Source organism: Armigeres subalbatus, chromosome 1 (assembly GCF_024139115.2).
Source record: "Armigeres subalbatus isolate Guangzhou_Male chromosome 1, GZ_Asu_2, whole genome shotgun sequence".
NCBI lineage: Eukaryota > Metazoa > Arthropoda > Insecta > Diptera > Culicidae > Armigeres > Armigeres subalbatus.
Window position 1 is genome coordinate 121,456,106 of NC_085139.1, and position 22,537 is coordinate 121,478,642.

Here is a 22,537-nt window from a genome sequence, read left to right on the forward strand (position 1 = left end):
TTATTCATGCATCGCTTTGTGGTCTCTCCCTCTGTCCTGATAATCGTAATTTGTTTTTTTTTCGTTCCCGCTACAACAGTTTTAACAGTGTAGTTTAACCCTCCAACAATCTGCTTGAAGGGGAGAAGTAGGTCAAACACGCTAATGACTTCCGTTTAATTCAATGAACCGACGATAATTTGTTATTTTCAGCGTTCGGTTTAACAATTTAGAAAAAACTAAAACCATGAAAGAAAATTCTTTTAAATTTTCTTATGAAAATCTTTTAAGTTTCAATGAGAAATTCCATTGAAATACAACGAAAATTTCATCAAATTCCTATAATCCCCACAACTTTTAGGCTTGGGTGACCTTGTGGTTCATCCTTCGCTGCCACACACCGTCTTCTTGCACATTGCCAAAGATGTTGGCTTCAAGCGGCCGTCAACGCAGCCGGCTTTATAACTACCAGTGATCTCATTCACTATTGGTGACATACGACTGAAAATGATTTGGGATATCAATTTATAAGCGGCATTACGAATGGTGATCGGAGCAGCTTATCGTCTTTCTTGTAGATGGGGCATATGACCCCTTCCTTCCACTCCTCTGTTAGCTATTCAGTTTCCAGATTCTGATTATTAAATTTTGCAGGCAAGTGGCCAGCTTTTTCGGGCCTATCTTGATGAACTCCGATACCATTTTTACAGGGTGCTTTATTCGTCTTTAGCTGTTGGATGGCATCCTTAACTTCCCTCAGGGGATGGGTTGGTTGACTTTCATCGTCTGCTGAACTGACGTTGTCATCTCCTCCGCTGAATTGACGTTCACTGCCTGTACTCTCAGCGCATTTCAAGTGTACCTCGTAGTGCTGCTTCCGAACACTCTTACTTATAATAGTTTCGCCTGAATTTTGGTAAAAGTGTATAGTGAATGTTTGTGTAATTCTGATTTGTATTGGTTGGTTATTTTGACTTTATTATATTTTAGGGATTGAATACAGCAAAAAATGCACATGCCAATAAGGCGAATAAATCTCAGGCACAAAATAATGTTAATTTCGAGCGATGATTGATTTTTAAATATAAGTAATTCCTTAGCCTATCCATAAGTATGAAAAAGTATGCATATTTGTAGTAATTTCAGGACCAAATAACAAATTGATTTCATTTTTTCCGAATAGATCACACATGGGCAACTTTCCAATTTAACCTTTGCACAACTAAATAAACATTTTTGTATCAAAACGCTATTCTTAGAATGAACAATAATGAACAGAAAGCGACATTTTTAACATTTAACATTGTATTTAACAAACACTTGATTTTATAATTTCCATTATTCAAGGGTTTTCATGATATTCGGTTGAATTTTCGCAAGAGTATTTTCAAGATCGTTCAATGCTCAATGGAATAATTTTATTTGTATCAATATGCCATTACCTATTCACCTTTTATACCACGCTTAATAGATGTAGATTTTTTTTATATATTTTTTTCATTTAGCACTGATTGCTGATACGGCGTAGCCGAATTAGACGTGCCCATTAGCATTAGCCCACCCAACAACAAGATTCCCCACATTAAAAAGAAACCAAGCAGAATCACCTCACCAACAAACCACATCTTGTCACACCAATCAGTTAGGCGAGACGCGACACATGGCAGGGTGCCGACTTGCTCATCTACAACACCTTTGCGGTTTGAAATCCTAGTAGGCCTAGGCATAATCATGTTTTATAGCGGCTTCGTTACACCATGCCCACGCGCCGGCTTGAGGGCGACAACGACGGTGACGATCGCAAGTCTATTCATCTCTTGCTACCGAGACACACATTGTGCATGTAAATACATCAAACAGGGAAAGTGCCTACTTCACCCTAACGAGGTGTCGGGTCTTATTGCGCGGGGAGAAAATTGACGAGACCGTGTTGATTGGGATGATGATAACGAGCAGTTCCCCGACCGTTTGCCAGCATGGATCCTTACTGTTACTCTTCGAACCGAGAGGTTTAGCTGATGAGGCATGAATCAGTGGCAATTTTTAAAAAAGCGTTCGGTCGAATTGATATTTTAACAGGAAAACATTGAGGCGATGCTGTTTGATCAAACCTCACTCGAACTCGAACATAAAAACGTTAAGGAAGGACATTATTTTCTGACGGGAGGATTGTTCAGAATTTTCTCCCAAGCGAAGTTTTTTGCCCATGCACAAAGAAATTGGGTTTTCATTCGAATGCGATTTACAAACTGGGGGAATCGCTTCTTAAGCGCAAACGAACGATTACCTTCCACAAAGAAATTCTTCTTCAGGGTGGCACTCGAAGTATATCACCGGTACAGGTGTAAGCTCTCAGAGGGGTGTTTCCATTATTACAAGGCTTCGTAATGAAATTTGTCATTCAAAATAAATTTTGACTCGACTGGAAATTGATTTCGTACCGATTGACGGGACGAAAATCGGAAAACAAACAAACAAACAATCAGACCGCATCGTGCTTTCGTGCTGTGCGGTTCTTTCTCTCTTTGCGGAAGTAAGTTTTTAATACTACCCGAAGCTATTTTAATTTCAACAGTGCTTCTTAGCGCTATTTGTACCCACTGATCCCGTTACGATCTTTGCAAGGACCCGTGCCTTCGTTTTACGTTGGACCCGTTTGCGGAAGTAAAATTCCGACAAGCGGTGGTAATCCTGCAGGGACACCGTTCTGGGAAAAACCTCTTAGAAGGTCACGCTCAGCCATGAGCATTAACAAAAACAAGAGGAAGGGGAGTCTCTGAATTCTCCACTTCCTTCAAAGAAACAAGGTTTCAAGACCGTCCTGCCCAAGCGCGGAAAAAATAGAAGGAAGCTGGAGAATTCAGATATTCCTTCTAACTCTAATATCGGAAATAATTCTTCTCCAATCGAACTGAGCAATCAGTTCGATTTGATTAATGATGAAATTGAGCAAATCGAATCTACCTCTAGCCCAGGTGATTCGATTCATGCGAAAAAGCAAAGGATTCCGCCAATTGTGGTATCTGTTGCCGAGTTTTCTGGCTTCCGGAATGAGATTTTGAGTAACCTTCAGGGGATCAAGGTTTCATTTCAGATTGCTAGGAAGGGTGACTGCCGCGTTTTGCCGGGATCCTTTGACGATCGCAAACGTCTTCTTCACTATTTAACTGAGAAGCGCCATAAATTCTTCACATACGACGACAAAACTGAGCGATTGTTCAAAGTCGTCTTGAAAGGTCTCCCAGTGATGACAAATCACTGGATGAGATTAAAATTGAAATTTCTCAATTACTTGGATTTTCACCAGTCCAAGTAATTAAGATGAAAAGAAATCCCTCTCTGGTACTTCCCAGACGCGCATTTCTCAACAATTTTATTTAGTTCATTTTAACAAAATTGAACTAAATAATATGAAAAGTTTGGAAAAGGCCTGTCTTATGTCTCATGTCCGTGTTACATCGGAACATTTCCGCACCCCTAGGGGAAATTTCCAAAACCCTACCCAGTGCCGTAAGTGCCAAAAGTGGGGTCATGGAACCAAACATTGTCACATGGATGCTAAATGCATGATTTGTGGTGGAACCTCTCACGCCAAGGACGCATGTCCTGTGAGAGAAGATTCCAATAAATTTAAGTGCGCAAACTGTGGGGGCAATCATAAATCCAATTTCTGGGAATGCCCTTCACGCAAAAAAGTTTTGAATTCCCGTGCAAAATTGATAACGGGAAATTCCAATCGGATCCCAGATTCGACGGGTAGAAATTTTTCAAACGCTCAAATTTCGAAACCGGTTACCGGTCGAGCAATTCATACCCACCACAATTCACAAACAAATTTTGCCGCTCGTCAACGGGTAGCAAGCACTTCAGTAAATTCCAATTTTTCCAATGTACCTACGTATGCAAACATCGCTGCTGGTAGACCAAATTTCTCTTCTCAAAATGAGGTTTATACCCATGTCCCAACGGAAAATAACGGTCATGTTGTTGATTCAGGTAGCATGACTGCTTCCGATTTTGATTTTTTAACTGAACAATTGCATCACATGATTGATGCAATGTTCAAAGCAAATACCATACCTGAAGCTGTTCAGGTTGGTATAAAGTACACACAAAAATTGTTATCGGACTCCGTTTCAATGGATCCAAATAATTGTGTGAAAGTTCTAAATTGGAATGCCCGCTCTCTAAAGGGTAAGGAAGATGAATTATTCAACTTCCTTTCAGTTCATAATGTGCATATTGCCATTATAACTGAAACGTATTTAAAACCAGGACTCTCCATTAAAAGAGATCCAAACTATTTTATCTACAGAAATGATCGTCTTGACAGCGCCTGTGGTGGGGTCGCCATTGTCATTAATAGACGTATCAAACATAAATTATTTTCTTCGTTTGAAACCAAAGTTTTTGAAACCTTGGGTGTTTCTGTTGAAACAAATTTTGGACAATTTTCCTTCATTGCAGCCTACTTGCCTTTTCAATGCAATGGGCAGCAAAAGAATTTGTTGAAAGCTGATCTTCAAATTCTGACTCGCAACAAATCAAAATTCTTCGTAATTGGTGACTTCAATGCCAAACACCGTTCATGGAATAATGCTCAAAGCAATTCCAATGGTAAAATTTTATTTGAAGATTGTTCTGCGGGATATTATACTATTCAATATCCCAATGGACCAACTTGTTTTTCTTCCAGTCGAAATCCTTCTACAATTGATTTAGTTTTAACGGATTCAAGTCAGCTGTGTGGCCAATTGGTAACTCATGCTGACTTTGACTCTGATCACCTTCCTGTGACGTTTGAAATCTCACAAGAAGCCATTTATAATCCAATCAGCTCTACTTTTAATTATCATAGAGCTGATTGGGATTTATATAAAACGTATATTGATAGGAATTTTGATGTTGATATTCCTCTCGATACCAAAAGTGATATTGATAATGCTCTCGTATCTTTGACAAATTTAATTGTCGAAGCCAGAAGCATTGCAATTCCGAAATGTGAAGTTAAATTCAACTCCATTATTATTGACGACGATCTTCAGCTACTGATCCGTCTTAAAAATGTGAGAAGAAGGCAATACCAAAGAACTCGCGATCCCGCGTTGAAAGTTATTTGGCGAGATTTGCAAAATGAAATTAAAAACGTTTCGCTATTCTGAGAAATACCAACTTTGAGAATAATGTCTCGAAGTTGGATCCCAGTTCGAAACCCTTTTGAAATTAACAAAATTCTTAAAAACCTCAAAAGCCAATTCCAGCGCTTAAAGAGGGAAATAAAATTTTATTAACAAATGGCGAAAAGGCTCAAAAACTTGCTCAGCAGTTCGAGAGTGCCCATAATTTTAGTCTAGGTCTCACTAGTCCAATTGAGGATCAGGTTACACGAAGCTTCGAAGACATTCTCAACCAAGATAATGTTTTTGACCCTTCGTTGGGAACTAATTTGGATGAAGTGAGATCTATTACTAGAAAATTTAAAAATATGAAAGCACCGGGTGATGATGGTATTTTCTACATACTAATCAAAAAACTTCCTGAGAGCTCTTTATCCTTTTTGGTTAATTTATTTAACAAATGTTTTCAATTGGCATACTTTCCAGATAAATGGAAAAACGCCAAAGTTGTTCCAATTTTGAAGCCGGACAAAAATCCAGCTGAGGCTTCTAGTTATCGCCCAATCAGTTTGCTTTCTTCAATAAGCAAACTGTTTGAAAAGATTATTTTAAATAGAATGATGGTTCATATTAATGACAATTCTATTTTTGCTGATGAGCAATTTGGTTTTCGCCATGGGCATTCAACCACTCATCAGTTATTAAGAGTTACGAACTTAATTCGACTCAACAAATCTGAAGGATATTCGACTGGAGTTGCTCTTCTTGATATAGAGAAAGCATTTGACAGTGTTTGGCATGAAGGTTTGATTGTAAAATTGATGAATTTTAATTTTCCTCTGTACATCATTAAACTGATCCAAAATTATTTATCAGATCGCTCGCTGCAGGTAAACTATCAGAATACTAAATCTGATAGATTACCTGTAAGGGCTAGTGTCCCCAAGGCAGCATACTGGGGCCCATATTGTATAACATTTTACTTCTGACTTACCTGATTTACCACCAGGGTGTCAAAAATCTTTGTTTGCAGATGACACAGGTCTCTCAGCCAAAGGGCGTAGCCTTCGTGTCATTTGTAGTAGATTGCAAAAAAGTTTGGATATTTTCTCCACTTACTTGCAAAATTGGAAAATTTCCCCGAATGCTTCCAAAACTCAGCTTATAATTTTCCCACATAAGCCGAGAGCTTCTTATTTGAAACCTTCTATCAGGCATATTGTCACTATAAATGGGGTGCTAATTAATTGGTCCAGTGAAGCTAAATATTTAGGACTTCTGGTTGATTAAAAATTAACTGTAAAAATCACATTGAAGGCCTTCAAGCCAAATGTAACAAATATATTAAGTGCCTATATCCACTTATAAACAGAAAATCAAAACTTTGTCTTAAGAACAAACTTTTGATTTACAAACAAATTTTAGCCCTGCCAATTTGTATGCTGTGCCAATATGGGCTATTTGCTGCAATACCAGAAAGAAGGCACTCCAGAGGATTCAAAATAAAATTTTGAAAATGATTCTGAAGTTGCCTCCGTGGTATAGTACCAATGAACTTCATAGAATTTCTAATATTGAGACATTGCAACAAATGTCCAACAAAATAATTTCAATTTTAGACAAAAATCGTTGCAATCTTCTATTGCAACGATTAACTCCTTGTACCCTTAGTATAAAATAGGTTAAGTTTAGTTTAAGTTGAAAACATTGTAATTCCTTCATGGTTCAATTGAACCAGAGGAAAAAATTCTAACTGCCAGAGGCAATTGAAATGTATTAATAATAACTAAAAACATAACATAGCAAATAAGGATGATAGTGTTAAGAAAACACGGAACACCTAGTCTAAGAGATGAATGCATGTATTAGATAATTAGCAAATAAAATTAGTTAAAAAAAAAAAAAAAAAAAAAAAAAAAAAACAATCGCTTTTCTACGGCAATCAACGTAATAATCTTCCGGTTGACATTCCGGCGATGACACGTGTTTGTTGGGGTACCGTTTAATCCCATGAGTTATTTCTGGTTCGGTATAAGGGACAAGGGTGCCGGAAAATTGGCATTTTGGTAAATCGACAAACGACGAAGGAATGCCCAAAAATAGGCAAATAGTGAACAGGAATGGAAGAAGGGATGTGCCCTTCTCCATAATGACTATGCTGTGGATGGTATGCAGGAGGCAAGATAGGGTAAATTTTTATAAAAATGTTAGTATTTGTCCCTTTCCGAATGTGCGGAGGATAATCAAGTTATTTTGCATCAATCTTGTTATGATGGAGAAGGTAAACAGATTTCCCCTAATCGGGAAGAAAGTTGAAACGTGAATTATATGTGCCGAGGGTGCTTTGTTATGGTTTCGAGGGTTGAAGCACAATGTGATGGAAGTGAGCCCTCGTATACGCTAAGAGAAGAATGAATTCTGTCATCAAAAGGAAAAGTAGAATCATGAAAAAAAAAATCACAGCGAGGTATGGGAAGCAGCTCTCAAAATAATTTTCAAAATTTCAAAATGATATTTATTTACAAATAATTTATAGCATGAGGTTAGAAATTTGATTATCTACATTATACATATATTAATTTGATTGTTAATGACAATGAAGTTTTTTCTTGAAATGTTTCCGGGGATGATAGTACTTTCAATGTTTATTGAATTTCTAATCCCGCCTAATAAATCATTTTCAAAAAAATCTCTGTTTGTAATTTTTAAAATTATTTTCAATTCCATTGGCTATACCTTGCCGTGTTAAATTTCAGTGATTCTACTTTTCCTCTGATGACAGCGTTCATCCACTTCTCCTCGCGTATAGAAAAGTCCCAAGACAAGTGAATGCATTGCAAACAAATTGTAAATATGAGAACATTGTGCCAATGTTATTTACAACAGATTGTTTAGGTGAAAACATTGCGTGAAGCGTACCTAAACACTCAAAGATAAACACAGATTGATTTGCTTGTTTGAAATTTGATCCAACGTGATATCTTTTATCACCAATTTATATTTTTGATTAGAAAAAAAAATCATTTTCAATTCGTAATGAACTTGCTACTGTGTTTCGACTTCTCGGAAATGTTCACCCATGAATCCTCATCCACCGTAGGCAGGGTATGTCTATCAAGATCGTATTGCGTTCAGGGGGTAGGATGGCTGAAAATGGTTATTTTTATGCGTGACCTTAGCAATCTTTTCAAACAACCATTTTCCTCGGAATTGTTCGTTGAAATACACGTGCCGAATTCGCAGAAGGTAAGTTACTGTTTTTTGTCTTCCATGATGGAGGGAGAAATTCCAAAACTTCTCACCCATTTAAGTCTGCAAAACTCTCAGACAGTTATTTCTTTTTCTTGCAGCTCAATTCAGCAGAAATAAGCTACCCGCAGACTGAAAGTTTAAGTGGCAAAACAAAGTTTATTATTTGGAGCACAAAATAAAACCTGTGTTAGACTTCACATCCCAATCTAATTCTATCATAATCTACTACAGCATGAAAAGCATGAACGCCAGCGCAATCGCTCAATGCAAGGAATCTATTCACGCACAGAACCGACCCAGGGGTGCCATTAATAGTGCATCTCGACTCGAATCGAGCTTACCACGTAAACTGCCGTAATAAAGTTCTGTTGAGTCGAGCAAAGTTCCCTCGAGATTCTAAGCTATGATTCTGGGCTATTCAAAACTGTTTTGAATGAAATAAAGTACAATAATTTAACGCCGGTCAGTGTGTTTCTATGATAAGATAATTTCATCTCAAGAATGAATTTAATTTCCTTCTTAATTCCTTTGAATTTTTATCGATGCCGTATTCGGAAGCATTGTATCCAAATCACATCGTTGCAGCTCCTTGTAATGAACGAAGGAAAAACATGACTTTCGACATAGACCTGTGCAATAGTTTATCAAATTCACTCACCTAATGGATTTTGACACTTGAGCGGGGTATTAACTCGAACAAAAATTCATTTTGCGTTTATTTTACGACCCGCTCAAACGTCATAATTTCTTAGGGAGTTCATTTTGCGTTAGTCTATTGAATACGCTAGGAGAAGAATGAATTCTGTCAACAAAAGAAAAAGTAGAATCATGAAAAAAAAATTCACAGCGAGGTATTGGATGCAGCTCTCAAAATAATTTTCAAAATTTAAAAATGATATTTATTTACAAATAATTTATAGCCTGAGATTAGAATTTTGATTATCTACATCATTCATATTAATTTGATTGTTAATGATAATGAAGTTTTTTCTTGAAATGATTCCGGAGATGGTACTACTTTTGATGTTTATTGAATTTCTAATCCCGCCTAATAAATCATTTTCAAAAAAGTCTCTGTTAGTAATTTTTAAAATTATTTTCAATTACATTGGCTATACCTTGCCGTGTTAAATTTCAGTGATTCTACTTTTCCTCTGATGACAGGGTTCATCCACTTCTCCTCGCGTATTATCACTGTGGTTCGGCTTTTCAGTGTATGAGAAATAATAAACTTTCGCAAATGAACTTTTGTTTTCATTCACCTCGGGAATTTTGACACTCCAGCGGGTCGCTGTTTATGAGAATGATCTTCGTATTCTTATAAGAATTTTGTCATGTTTTTATTTACATTTTGTTTGAATTTGTATTTAGTTTTCAGGTTTATCCGGGTCGTTAGTTTCATGGATTTCGTCGTTCCGTGCGTTCAATTGAAATTGATTTTTCCTTTTTTGGTCTTCTGGTGCATGTGCTCGTGTTTAACCTTCCATCCGTGATCACAGTTACTGCATATCTTCGGTTGTAAAAAAAAGTTTATATTGCAAGTTGTGGTAGTAGCGGCTGGTATTAAAATAATAGTCGACGATATTGAATGAAAATGAAAGCACGAATTATTTGAATGAGATTTGAATTTCCAAATCGAAGCAATCGGCGTTCGAATAGTAGGCGCCTATTAGCACACGAATATGAACTCGATTGACAAAACGAAACAAAAAAAAAGAGAAGAGACGATACTAATCCGAATATTATGTACATCGTCTATGTATCACTAGAGCTACTCGTTCTGTCAGAACATACTCGTGAGTACACAGCCCATGATAATTCAGATATTCGACGGATGTCCTAAGGATATTCGCTCGGCCACGACACAAGTAAGGTGAGTTTAATTTCATTTTACGTTTTAGATTAAAAAAAAAAATCTCGTATTTTCAGGAATTTGCGTTCCTGCTAGATGCCGTTCTGCTAAGTTTGTTAAGTCCGTCAGTTTGCCTCAAGCTTCGTCCGTGTTATTAAGTATTCTATGTAAAGCCAATCTTGCTTATTTCAATACACAGTCACATCTGCTTGTGGCGTGCGTGTCCAGTTGCCGCACCAGTCATTAAGCCTACATTAAGTGAATGCTGAACACTAAAGCCGAAGTAGTCGCCACAAAGAAAAAAGTCGACGCACATCGCCGTTTGCCAAAGTAATTGTCCATCAGAAAGAAGTTGCTGTTCGCAAAAACCCACGTCTTTCAACCAACTTAGAAGGGATGCGTAACAACTTAGTTTGTAGGTTTAGTTTCAATTTTTTTATATTGAGGTAACCTTTATTTTTTTTAGGAATTAGCCAACTCTCCGGTTTGATAGGGTTCCGGAAAGCTTTTGTCAAAATCGGCGTGTCCCTGTACAGGATTCGCTTGTGGCGTACGTGATCCGTCCGTGTTAAGTCACCGCACCAGTCATTAAGCTTACATTATGCGAATACTAAAACAGTATAGCCGAAGTAGTCACCACGAAAAAAGTCCACGCACATCACATCGCTGTTTGCAGAGCCAGTGAAAACCACCCAGTATGTACCTAGGAATAATTTAGTTTGTAACGGTCTGCTACTTTCCGCACTATTTCATATTTCAAAGTAAAATATAATAATAATAAAATATACATAATTGTTTTAAGAACCATTTGTAATTAAGCTAGATGCACTAAAATAATTCACGGATTATTGATAGATGGCCAACAAAATGCATAATAGAAGTCAACTGTGGAAGTCGTCTAAAACTGATAAAAATATATTAGTAACCACCAAAACGATGACGAAGGATTTAAAGACTTCTGAAATTGTCGTCATTTCCAATCTAAGTCGGTCGTAGAGTAGAAGTTAGTCCGGTGATCTCAGTTTTTATAAAGTTATAATTCAAGGTGAACATATTTGACATTTAAAATATATCTTAGCCTAAAAGTTCTTAAATAATTGTAGTCAAAAAGTAAATTGAAGTGAAAGTGATTGCTAAAGTTTTTTTTTATTTTCATTAGAATCAGGTGTTACCCATCACTAAGGGCGAAAACTCTGCTCTAGTGAACTGTAATTTCAATTACAAAGGTAATACGGTGCATGAATTCATTTCTTAAATATATTATTCTAACACTATCTTTTGTTGGACCCCAGCGTCCAGCGGACGCCGTTTGTACGAGCTACAAGCTAGCCATCGCATTCCGCCATCTTGGCGCATTTAAGGCGCACGTGGTACCATACCGAAGAGGACCTCGCCACGGCCCGCCAGTGACTGGTAGACAAACGGGGACAGAGGAAGACCGGCCTGCCTGCGTCCGCTCGCGGATGATCGGGTAGAGTACCGAGAAAACCGACGCCCTCCCCCGCAACTTTATTTCGGCCTACCTTTGTAGCGAGGATCCCCGGTGACGCAACGGTTATAAGACGTTAGGACCTATCGACATCTAGTACGCTAGTTGTTGTGCTGCCAATTCATCGCACGGAAACGGTGCGTCCCGGTTGACGAACCGCAACGATCGAATTGAAAACCCCTGCGCAGGTATGTCCGTTCCATGGCCATGGTTAAACACACACGCACACCCTTTCCCTACACTTCACACTATCACGGAAAAATGAATCAATATAAGCAAGAATGAATTCAACATAACTTACCGTTCATTACTTTTATTTCATACTCCAAGAGCCCTGCGGTTATTGTGTCCGCCCAGGAACTTCTTGCTGTCAGTTCACTTCGCTTTACGTTCACCTTGACTCAAGTACGTATACGTTGCGATCACTGCGGTCATTCTGCGAGTTTGCCTAGGTTCACTTCTATGTAGTTGCGACCATCTATTTACGTTAGCTCATAACAACCGTTGAAAATCCCTAGAGATTAGCACTCATACTTCAGACTAGTCGGGCAACGAGATTAAACACATGACCAGTGGTCTCTCGGAAACGAGAGTGGCGCATAAACCATTGCGTTAGCGGCTTTCTTACGGCAGGAAAGATTAGACGGTTACAAGTTTTACGTTTTCAACTGGAATAACAATTTCTTTTTTTTCTTTAGAAATTAGCGTTTTTCGTAGAGCTTAAGTCACATTCGATTTATTCTTGACAATGACGCGGAAATGCCGGGTACCGGAGTGTACATCATCGAATAAAACAAGTGGAATTTTCTTTTACTTGTTTCCCACATACCTGGAATCCATTCCCAGCTTATCGATGTCACGCTGTCATAAATGGTTAGATGCTTTGGGATTCAGACCTACATACAATGCGAAACATAAATATGTCTGTAGCAGGCATTTAGTATCAGGTTAGTTTGGAAACATTTCGATAACTTTTTTTTTCTACCTCAACTGTTCTCAATCTGTGTACCCTTGTGTACCCCCTGACTCTCCCCCATGTACAAAATAGTAACATTTTGAGCATCCCCTCCCTCCTCCATATAACCAATCTTTTAAAAGCACATAGAAATAAAATCCGTGGATAAGATTTCCGAGGATTGAGGCCACTTTCGAATTGCACATGTACTGTCGTTCTAAACATCTTGATTGGAAAAGACTATTGATGACTGCGATTTAAGCGTACATGGTTTTGAAATTAAACATTAGAAATAAATTTCGTTTATTTGTGTGGTCCAGAATTGAGATAATGGCATTTAAAACCTCATATTCCATTGCTGACGTCCAACTGGTAGGATATTTAGGAATATTGCCTCACATGACTGTTAAGAAAACTCATTTTATTATTGACGGAGAACACTTTGCTATTAGTCACCACGAGTATGCTGGCTTCTACCCCTCTCTTACTAACCGTATAATGAAATGATATTGATTGTATATAGCACAAAGAACCATGGCTCCATAAAGTGTTATATACGCCTGAGCATACCAAATAAACGAACTTGAAAATAAAAACACTTTGCTATTGCAAAAATCAAAAATCGTCACGAAAATATGACTTAAAAAACGTTAATTTTATCTCAGCCTTTTGTCAATGGATTTTCAATTTTTTTTCGGACCATTTAACCAAGTAAGAGACAACGCTTCTATACATTTGTCTAAAACATTGACTTTCAATTGTTGATGATCAATAATAATTGTTGAAAATTTTAGGAATCGAGAAATACAATATTCGGATGTTTTTTTTTAACGCAAATTAGTCTCGCCATGTGCCTGATTTCGTTAACGACTAATACGAGCCTGTGACAAGCAGTTTCAACATCAAGAGAGCACTAACGACATCTGTTGTTTGCTCCTACATGGGAAAACTACGAATAGGTTGTCGCTATCCAGTATTCCGTGTTAAATTGACCAGATGGAATATTCGCGGGTGTTATGTCTGTTTATCTGTGCTTTCCATATGTAGACAACCCAGGATGACATTAAAATATGAACTTGTTCAGTATACATGGATTCACTGCACATTTACTGAGATTATAGTTATAAAAATTATAAAGACACGACCGCTCGACGTAAACTACGTTAAATTAATTATAGTACACTGAACCAATTATTCCGCTCTACAGGGGTTAGACAAAAAGGTTGAGATAGGCAAAATTTTGTCGAAGTTCAAATCAGCATAACTTTGCGTAGAAAAATCCGATTTTGAAGAAATTGGGACCATCGGACGCGGAAACTCTTCTGGTATACTATCCTCGTGCAAAAGCCAAGATAGGTCCTTGGCCACCAGAGATATTCTGGATTTCCCGAGAGAATGTTAAAAATGCACTTTTTCTTCTGCTTGTCATTTTATGTGACGTTTACTGGTATCTTGTTTCATGCTTTCCCCAGAAACTAGAACTAATATGCTGACCAAAGCTGACTGCAGATCCAAAATCCATTGGGTACACGCAGAGATATGGCCATTTTCGTAAAAACGGTACTGGATTGGCCATACACCCTGAATAAATATCACTTCCGCAGAACATCCGGAACCTGTTACAAATTGGCCAGAGAGTCTTACAGTCCTCAAAATATATTTTTAATAAAGGTCCTATATTCATCATCTTGAGAAAACATGAATTTTGACACCCATAAATGCATGGTTCCAGATGGTGCCAAAACCGGCTCTTCCGGGAAGGCCCTTGGAACCTGCTATAAGGATGGCAGTGGACACTATCATTTTGGAAATGTTTCTGTAATCATCGTCTCGCAAAGCCATGAAGTTAGATACTCATATTTGCATTATTCCGATCTGTTATCATTTCATCATGTTCCCGGGACCGTTTTTACGGAAATGGTCATATCTCTGCGTAGTTTTGATGGATTCACGATCTATAGCCACCATTGGTCGGCATATTAGTTCTAGTTTTTGGACAAAGTATAAAACATGATGAAAGTAAACGTCATATAAAATGACAAGCAGTGGAAAAAATGCATCTTAAACGTTCCTTCGGAAAACCCGGAACATCTCCGGTGGCCGAGGACCAATCTCAGGTTTTGCTTGGAGATAGTATACTAGAAGAGTTCCCGCATCCGATGGTCCCAATTTTATCAAAATCGAATCATTCTACACAAAGTTATGCTGACTTGAACTTCGGAAAAATTTTGCCTATCTCAACCTTTTTGTCTAACCCCTGTATATAGAAGAGAAGAAACCATCCCACCGACACTACTACCACAGACAAACAGACATAACACATTGAACATTTACTCATCAAATACATCGTCGTTGAAACACTAACGACATCTGTTGATTTCAGTTAGTTGGGCAAATCACGAATCAGATGGCGATAGTGAGCAAATGTCAAACTCGAGCAAATCTGATGCGCGCGCCACGAGTGATCGATTGGCCAACTAATGATTATTTGAATCGACCAGTAAATCAGTGAACGACGGAAATTTGACGAGTGTTATGTCTGTTTGTCTGTGCTACTACCCAGCTTTAGCAGCATCTCCCACTCTGTGACGGAGTAGGGAGCTCAATCTGTCTAGCAGCTGGGCCAACCCATTTATACACCCCAGTTCAATAATTAATAATACCCTAAAAGTAGGCAATTACCAAGGATTGAACGCAGGCTACTGTCATGCTATTGTTTATCCCATCGCCAAATCGTAGCCAGGATGTCCCGGGCACAAATTTTTTTTTCATACTACTTTTCAATGATGACAGTGGTCTATGTTTATTGATGATGATGACACCGCGCTTGTCACAGGGTCGATTGAACGCTCTGTATAAGGGATGCCTGATGCATGAAAAAACTAAAATTTTCGAATACTACTGGCAAATTAGTGGAGAGTTTGCGATAAATCTTCAAAATCCATTGCAAGATAAAGGACCTATTAATGTTATAAATCTTACATGATTTCGTGACGGTTCCCAATTTTGAAATTTTCATTTTACACCCTGTATCCGAGTCTTCCCCTTAGACGTAGTTTACGTCAAAAAAATGTTTTACCTTTCCCATTTTATATCCTTCCAAGCTCCGAGTATTTCTCATTGGATTGTTTGTGTATGGTGAGCGGAAGTTCAACAGATACTCCACCACATGACCAGTTGTAAAAGTCAATGGGAGTTCTTGTTTATCGTAACTCATAACGTAAGGATCGTTGAATCCGATTAGTTTTATTTTCTCTAAATATCTTCTATGTACATTGGGATTGTTGCTTGGAAGATTGCGAGCATATGTCGAAAGCCGAGCACCGGTTTGCTGAAGTTCTTTCATATGTATCATACCTGGAAAATAGATGAAGAAAACAAGCATAATGAATTTTCTTATAAAAGACAATACCGGATTGAACCATTTGTTCGAGAAACGGCATATGGCCAAAATGAGATTTTCATATATTCTGGATCCTCGACTAAAAATACGTATTCAAGCAAAAAATACGAAACAAATTCTTTTGTTCAGGAATGTATGCATTTTTTTCGTTTGTTTGAGAAACTACATATGTGCAAGCACTTTGCAGAGCAAATATGGAGTACTGTTTGCCGTTTTTGCAATGGAAGTGCCCCAGGATGTTGAGGTTTGCCAAAAAATGTGATCGGTATCGGTGCCAATTTGCAAAAAAACCAGATTAATCCACCTACAGTGAGATTTTGACCCTTCCTTAGTTATAAGGAAATATTTCCAGGCGCCAGTAATTAAAACGAGATAAAACTACTCAGCTTCCCACGGCAATTTACCGTGAAAGTGACAAAATAATTGCCTACCCAAAGGCGGATGTCATGGGTTGAGTCGGTTGAGTGACAACACAACGAATGATAACGCACTGTACGTCATGCTGCCTATCTATAAGGCGCTCGTCGGATTGAATAGCTATTGTGACATGGTTAGTAACTATCGTAACGCTGGTAGCATATATTGTACTCGTAATTTCCAGAGACCTCGATATTAATTAATTCAGAACTAACTAAATCAGTCATTGATCTGAGCGAAACTCAATAGCGTTCAATAAAAACATTTTATTTCATAATTCACGAGATTTCTTGATAGAAGAATACGTCACACACCTGCGTAACGCATACAAAGTGAAATTATAGACACTTCCGAAGGAAGGTTCAAAAACTCGAAATTGTGTAAAATAAATAGGGTCGGTGTACCAATTGACGCCATACATAAGAACAACTATTTTTTTAAAAATAAGTAAAAGGCATGTGGGTGGACTTTATATATCAAGCGAAAGGTTCTAATTCCTACTCCATAGAACAGCTGTGAAAACCACAATAAAATTTGTTATAATCATCAAAATTGATTAATCGATAATAGGAACGTATGCACCAGTTGTGGCACTATTCTTAATTTTGGTTCCTTATTTGGCCAATCCCATTGTTTTCTTATGGGACTGGCCAAATAGGGACCACTAGTGCGACAACTGGTGCAAAGGACGTCAAAAATTAAGCAAAATCAATTTTAACAATTATGCTTTGCTTGTTTTGGAGGAGATCAAAGGTTTTATCGTATCATATGAATATGCTTTATCGATATGAACTAGGTTTGCGGTGATTTGATTGGCCATTTGGTATATAAAGCATTAGTGCGACAACTGGTGCTATAGCCACAACTGGTACACCTAGCCTATATGCAGTTTCTCAAACAAATGATTCAATTACAGAAACAACACAAATAAGTCGAGTAACTCATGCATTATACAGTATCCCCCCCGCTTATTCGGACCTCACTAATCCAACGACTCGTTAGTCCGGATCTCGCTTATTCGAAATTTTCCGGATTAAAAAGTATCAACACCCATTCAAACACATTATGCTGTCAGTTTTCAAATATGCTGTGATTTTGTTTTGATTAATTTGTATGGATTTGACAGTCGGATTAACGAGAGAAACCTCGATAGTCCGACCATACATTTGTCGGATAAGCGGAAGTGTACTGTACAAGGTTTCGAGACAAAGGAAAATTTATTCCAAAAATGTCCATTGAGGTACATAATGGGTTGACTTCGAATTTGTACTATGCATAGCTGACCTTATACACCTTTGATCTTATCTCTACGACGATGTGTAGAACCAAGATCATCTTGTCTGAGCACAACTGATTATTTTAGAATGTATGTTCGAGCACACGCATACGTATCATAGATATAATTAATAATATCTATAAAATATTTTCTTCTATCCAAAACGCTTCCCCAAACTAAATCTTACCGAATATGTTGAACAAGCGAGCGATGGCTTCGAAGTTCGCAAATAATGACAAATTTGAAGGCCCGGCTGCAGGAGGGCGACCACTTATTGGTGCGACTTATTCGATTTCGCGGTGGCGCAGCAATCCTAAGATGCTGATAGAAAGCATGCACCTTTCGCAGACTGTGCGCCCGGTGATGCGCTATAGTGATATAAACTTCACGGAACCGTATAACACCGGAGCACTCGTTAATTCCTACAAGCATAAGTGTTATCTCAATCCACATAAAACAAAATAAAAAGCATAAACATACCAATAATTTGTTCTTAGTAACGCATGCTAAACGACTAGTTTGACCTTAATGCTTTACCATTGACTCAACGTAAATAGAATTTGCGACTGAACACGGACGGAAGGCTCGCCAAAAGGTACTAAGACACGTCCTCGTACGCGTCGATGCGATGATAAGCAAACGTATCAAACCGGAGTGCCATTTCCTTGTTGTTAATGTTGCAATGTGAGATTTTTATAAAAGCACTTGCAAGAGCAGAACCGAAAAATGCACACAAATTTTAACTAAACGCATGCAAGAACGGAATCCACGAAACTAACGACCCGGAAAAACCTGAAAGCTAAACAAAAATTCAATCAAAACATGACAAAATTCTTATAAGAATACGAAGACCATTCTCATAAACAGTCAAAATTGCCGAGGTGAATGAACACAAAAGTTCATTTGCGAAGGTCTATGCGAGTAATGCATATCATTGAATCGCAATTGAACTAATGACGATTTACGCAAGGTAAAGAACCCTAATGGCACCGAATGAACACAATGACGTTTGAGACGGGCGCTGTTTACTAAAAATGAACACTTGCATGAACTCGATGAATGAAAAAGTATTCATTCTTAGTGAACAGCGCACCGCTCAAACGTCAATGATGAACTCGGTGCATTGGACCATAGATCCAACTTCTAAAGCAGGGATTGAACTTAATGATAATTATCATTTAGTATTCAGACAATAACTCATTCCAGAGGCGAAATACCAAAAAGTGTTGTATGACTGACTGCTAGCGCTATTTTCCCTCTACAACTTTGTCTAAGGGTACATTGCTCTATGTCTAATATTTACAGCGTGAAACGCTAGTATCACTTAATATACTAAATGATAATAAGTTCAAGTATCATTTAGTATATTGAATGATATTTATATTTCGTGCTGTACATATTAAGGGAGGAGGTTCGGTTGTGGGCACCCTTTTGTGTTTGGTCCATAACTTTGGCCCTGGTTGATCTTATGTCGACATTTGCATAGCAATCGAAAGCTAAACTTATAACCTTACTACTAGCAAAGAAATTAATATGATTTCATCGATTTAGAAAAAGATATTGACAATTTAGAAAATTTGACATTTTTGGACATTTTCATTTGTTGGTTTGGTTGTGGGCACCCTTGAAAACTTAGCTAAAATAAAGAAGCATGAATAAAACCACCCAGATTTAAAGACAAGGAATAGTTTATTCATTCTAAAAGCCAGGAGACGCTAAAAAAACTCAAATCAATTCACCTAGCAGTGATGATGCCTCCCTCGGTGCATTAAGGAGGATGTTGAAAAAAATCACATAAGAAAGGTCTAAAATAGCACTTTAGGTAAATGGGTTTTAATTTTTCATTGATTTACGTTTTATTGGTATGCATCACAGTCAAAAAAATCCTGATTAATCACCCTAGCGGCAATAGTGCCTTTCTCGTTCATTTAAAAAAATAATATGTTGGCCATAAATTTAGATCCCATAGTCCGATCTGACCAATTTTCACTAGGAAACAATGGGGAAAGCATTCCCCGTCGAATGCAACTTGCAAATCGGTCAACGCTTTGTTCCAAAAAGTGTGTGTATAATGTATAAACTCATTATTTCGAACAATTATGTCAAACTAATTATAAAAACTGCCTTAAAACGTTATTAAAAATAAGTTAAGGGACAAGTAAAACGATATTGAATGATTTATCAATAAAATGAGGGTGCCCAGAAACTTCTGAAGGTACTTCCGGGGAGGAACTTCCAGACGAAATCCTAGAGAAACCTCCGGTCAAAATCCTGGAGGAACTTCTAGAGGAAATCTTGAAGGAACTTCCGAATGAAATCCTGGAGGAGCTTCCGGACGAAATCCTGAAGGACCTTCCGAATGAAATCCTGGAGGAGCTTCCGGTCGAAGTCCTGAAGAAACTTCCAGGCGAAATTTTGGAGAAACGTTCGGATGACATCTTGGAGAAACTTTCGGGAGAAATCCAGAAGAAACTTCTAAACGAAATCCTCGAGAAACTCTCAGACAAAATCCTGTAGGAACCACCGGAAGAATTTTTGGATGAACTTTCGGGGGAATTTTCGGATGAAACCCTGAAGGAACTTCCAGACGAAATACTGGAGGAGCTTCCGGACGAAATCCTGGAGGAACTTCCGGACAAAACCATGGAGCAATTTCTGGACGAAATACTGAAGGAACTTCTGAATGTAGCCCTGGAGATACTTTCGGACGAAATCATAAAAAAACTTTCGGACGAAATCCTGGATGAACTTCCTGAAGAAATCATGGAGAAACATTCGGACGAATTCGTGAAGAAACTTTCGGATGAAATCTTGGAGAAACTTTCGGACGAAATCCTGGAGGAACTTCTGGACGAAATCATGGAGAAACTTTCGGAAGAATTCCTGAAGAAACTTCCGGATGATATCGTGAAGGAATTTCCGAAAGAAATCCTGAAGGAACTTCCGGACGAAATCTTGGATAAACTTCCGAAAGAATTAATGGAGAAACTTTGTGGAGATACTTGCGAAGAAATATCTGGAGAAACTTCCAGACGATATCCTGGAGAAACCTCCGTCGAAATCCTGAAGGAACTTCTAGACGAAATACTGGAGGAGCTACCGGTGGAATTTCTGGATTAAATTTCGGTGGAATTTTCGTACGAAATACTGACGGTAGTACTGGACGAAATCTTGAAGGAACCTCCGGACAAAATCCTGAAGGAGCAATATCGTGAAGAAATTTCCGAACGACATCCTGGAAGAACTTCCGAACGAAATCCTGGCGAAACCTCCATACAAAATCCTGGATGAACTTCTAGAGGAAATACTGAAGGAACTTATGGATGAAATCCTGGAGGAGCTTCCGGACGAAATCCTGAAGGAACTTCCAAAAGAAATCCTGAAGGAGCTTCCGGACGAAATCCTGAAGGAACTTCCGAACGAAATTCTGGAGAAACTTTCGGATGTAATCTTGGAGAAACTTCCGGACGAAATCCTGGAGAAACGTAACAGGTTTGTTAAACAATCAATAAAATTGTTTTAATGAGAGAACACGAATGCTCTCAGAGATTGCAATATGTCGCATGAGAGTTATTGTAGATAGCATGCAACATTTTTCACGAGAGACAAATTGTAAACAATATCATTAATTATAAATAGTGTTTTATGAAAATAAAGAGGCGAGTAGTATTTTGAACTTGGAGTTACCAATTGTTCGTGTGTTTTATTTTTAACAGTGATGACTATTTCCAGTAATTAACCGCTCGGTACAGTGCACAAACCATGGAGGAATTTCTAGACGAAATCCTGAAGAAACTCCCGTACAAAATCCTGGAGGAATTTTCGGACGAAATTTTAGAGAAACTTTTGTAAGAAATCCTGGAGAACTTCCGGACGAAGTCTTGAAGGAACTTACGGACGAAATCCTGAAGTAACATCCGAACGAAATCCTGAAGGAACTCCCGAACGAAATCCTGCAGGAACTTCGGACGAAATCCTGGAGAGACTTTCGGACGAAGTCCTGGAGGAACTTCCGGAAGAATTCCTGGAGAATGTCTGCAGAAAAATCTGGAGAAATGTCCAGAGTAATTTCTAAATGAACTTCCCATCGAACTCATGGGAAAAAATCCTGAAAAACACGTTGAGGAGCTTCTGGAAAAAAAAAATCCGGATAATTTTTGACGCTTGAAATTTGTCCACACCGAACCACGCCGCCGCCGCTGATCATCAACGGCGTGACGTCGCCACGCCGCTGCCACTGGCTGAAAATGATCTATCACGTCGCCGCCGGTGAATGTACAATCGACGCACAGATCTAGTTGGATCTTACCTGCTTTTGTGCTTTAAGTAGGGCACCTGCTGAGCAATTCTTGGCAGCAAAATAAAATTTCCATAAATAATAAGAAATTTGGGATTTGCCAATATTGGCATATTTAAAGAAATCAGGGTATAACAATGCAATATCACTTGTCATAAGACGAGTTTGTACAATTCCATTTAATTCCACTACTAAAGTAAATACATTCCACTAAAAGCATAAAAATGTTCGTGTCGAAATGTAAAATTTCAATAAACAATAAAGAATCGCTCACGAAACAAAAATATATAAACACTTTTTAAAGCAAGAATTGCAATTATAAAAGAAGAATTTTTAATAAAGAAATCAAAGTGTTCCATCGAACAAAAAAACAATGTCCAAAAGTATATAAGCAATGAACAATTACTAAATTTTCCACAAAAAAAATTAAGTTTATTTTTTTCACAACAAATTAAAAACTTTCCACAAAATTAATTAAAAAGCAATAAAAAATATAAAAA

The 22,537-nt window shown here is 38.0% G+C and overlaps 1 protein-coding gene and 1 long non-coding RNA gene across 3 annotated transcripts in view; one reads left to right on the forward strand and one right to left on the reverse strand.

The window, feature by feature from the left end:
• Window positions 1–22,537, reverse strand: part of LOC134205078 (sterile alpha motif domain-containing protein 5) — an 872,402-nt gene that overhangs the window by 506,553 nt on the left and 343,312 nt on the right. The window lies entirely within an intron of this gene.
• LOC134205898 (uncharacterized) lies at window positions 11,186–12,222 on the forward strand. Its single transcript, XR_009978227.1, has 3 exons — window positions 11,186–11,245; window positions 11,360–11,426; window positions 11,493–12,222. It is a non-coding gene; the product is annotated as an uncharacterized LOC134205898 (long non-coding RNA).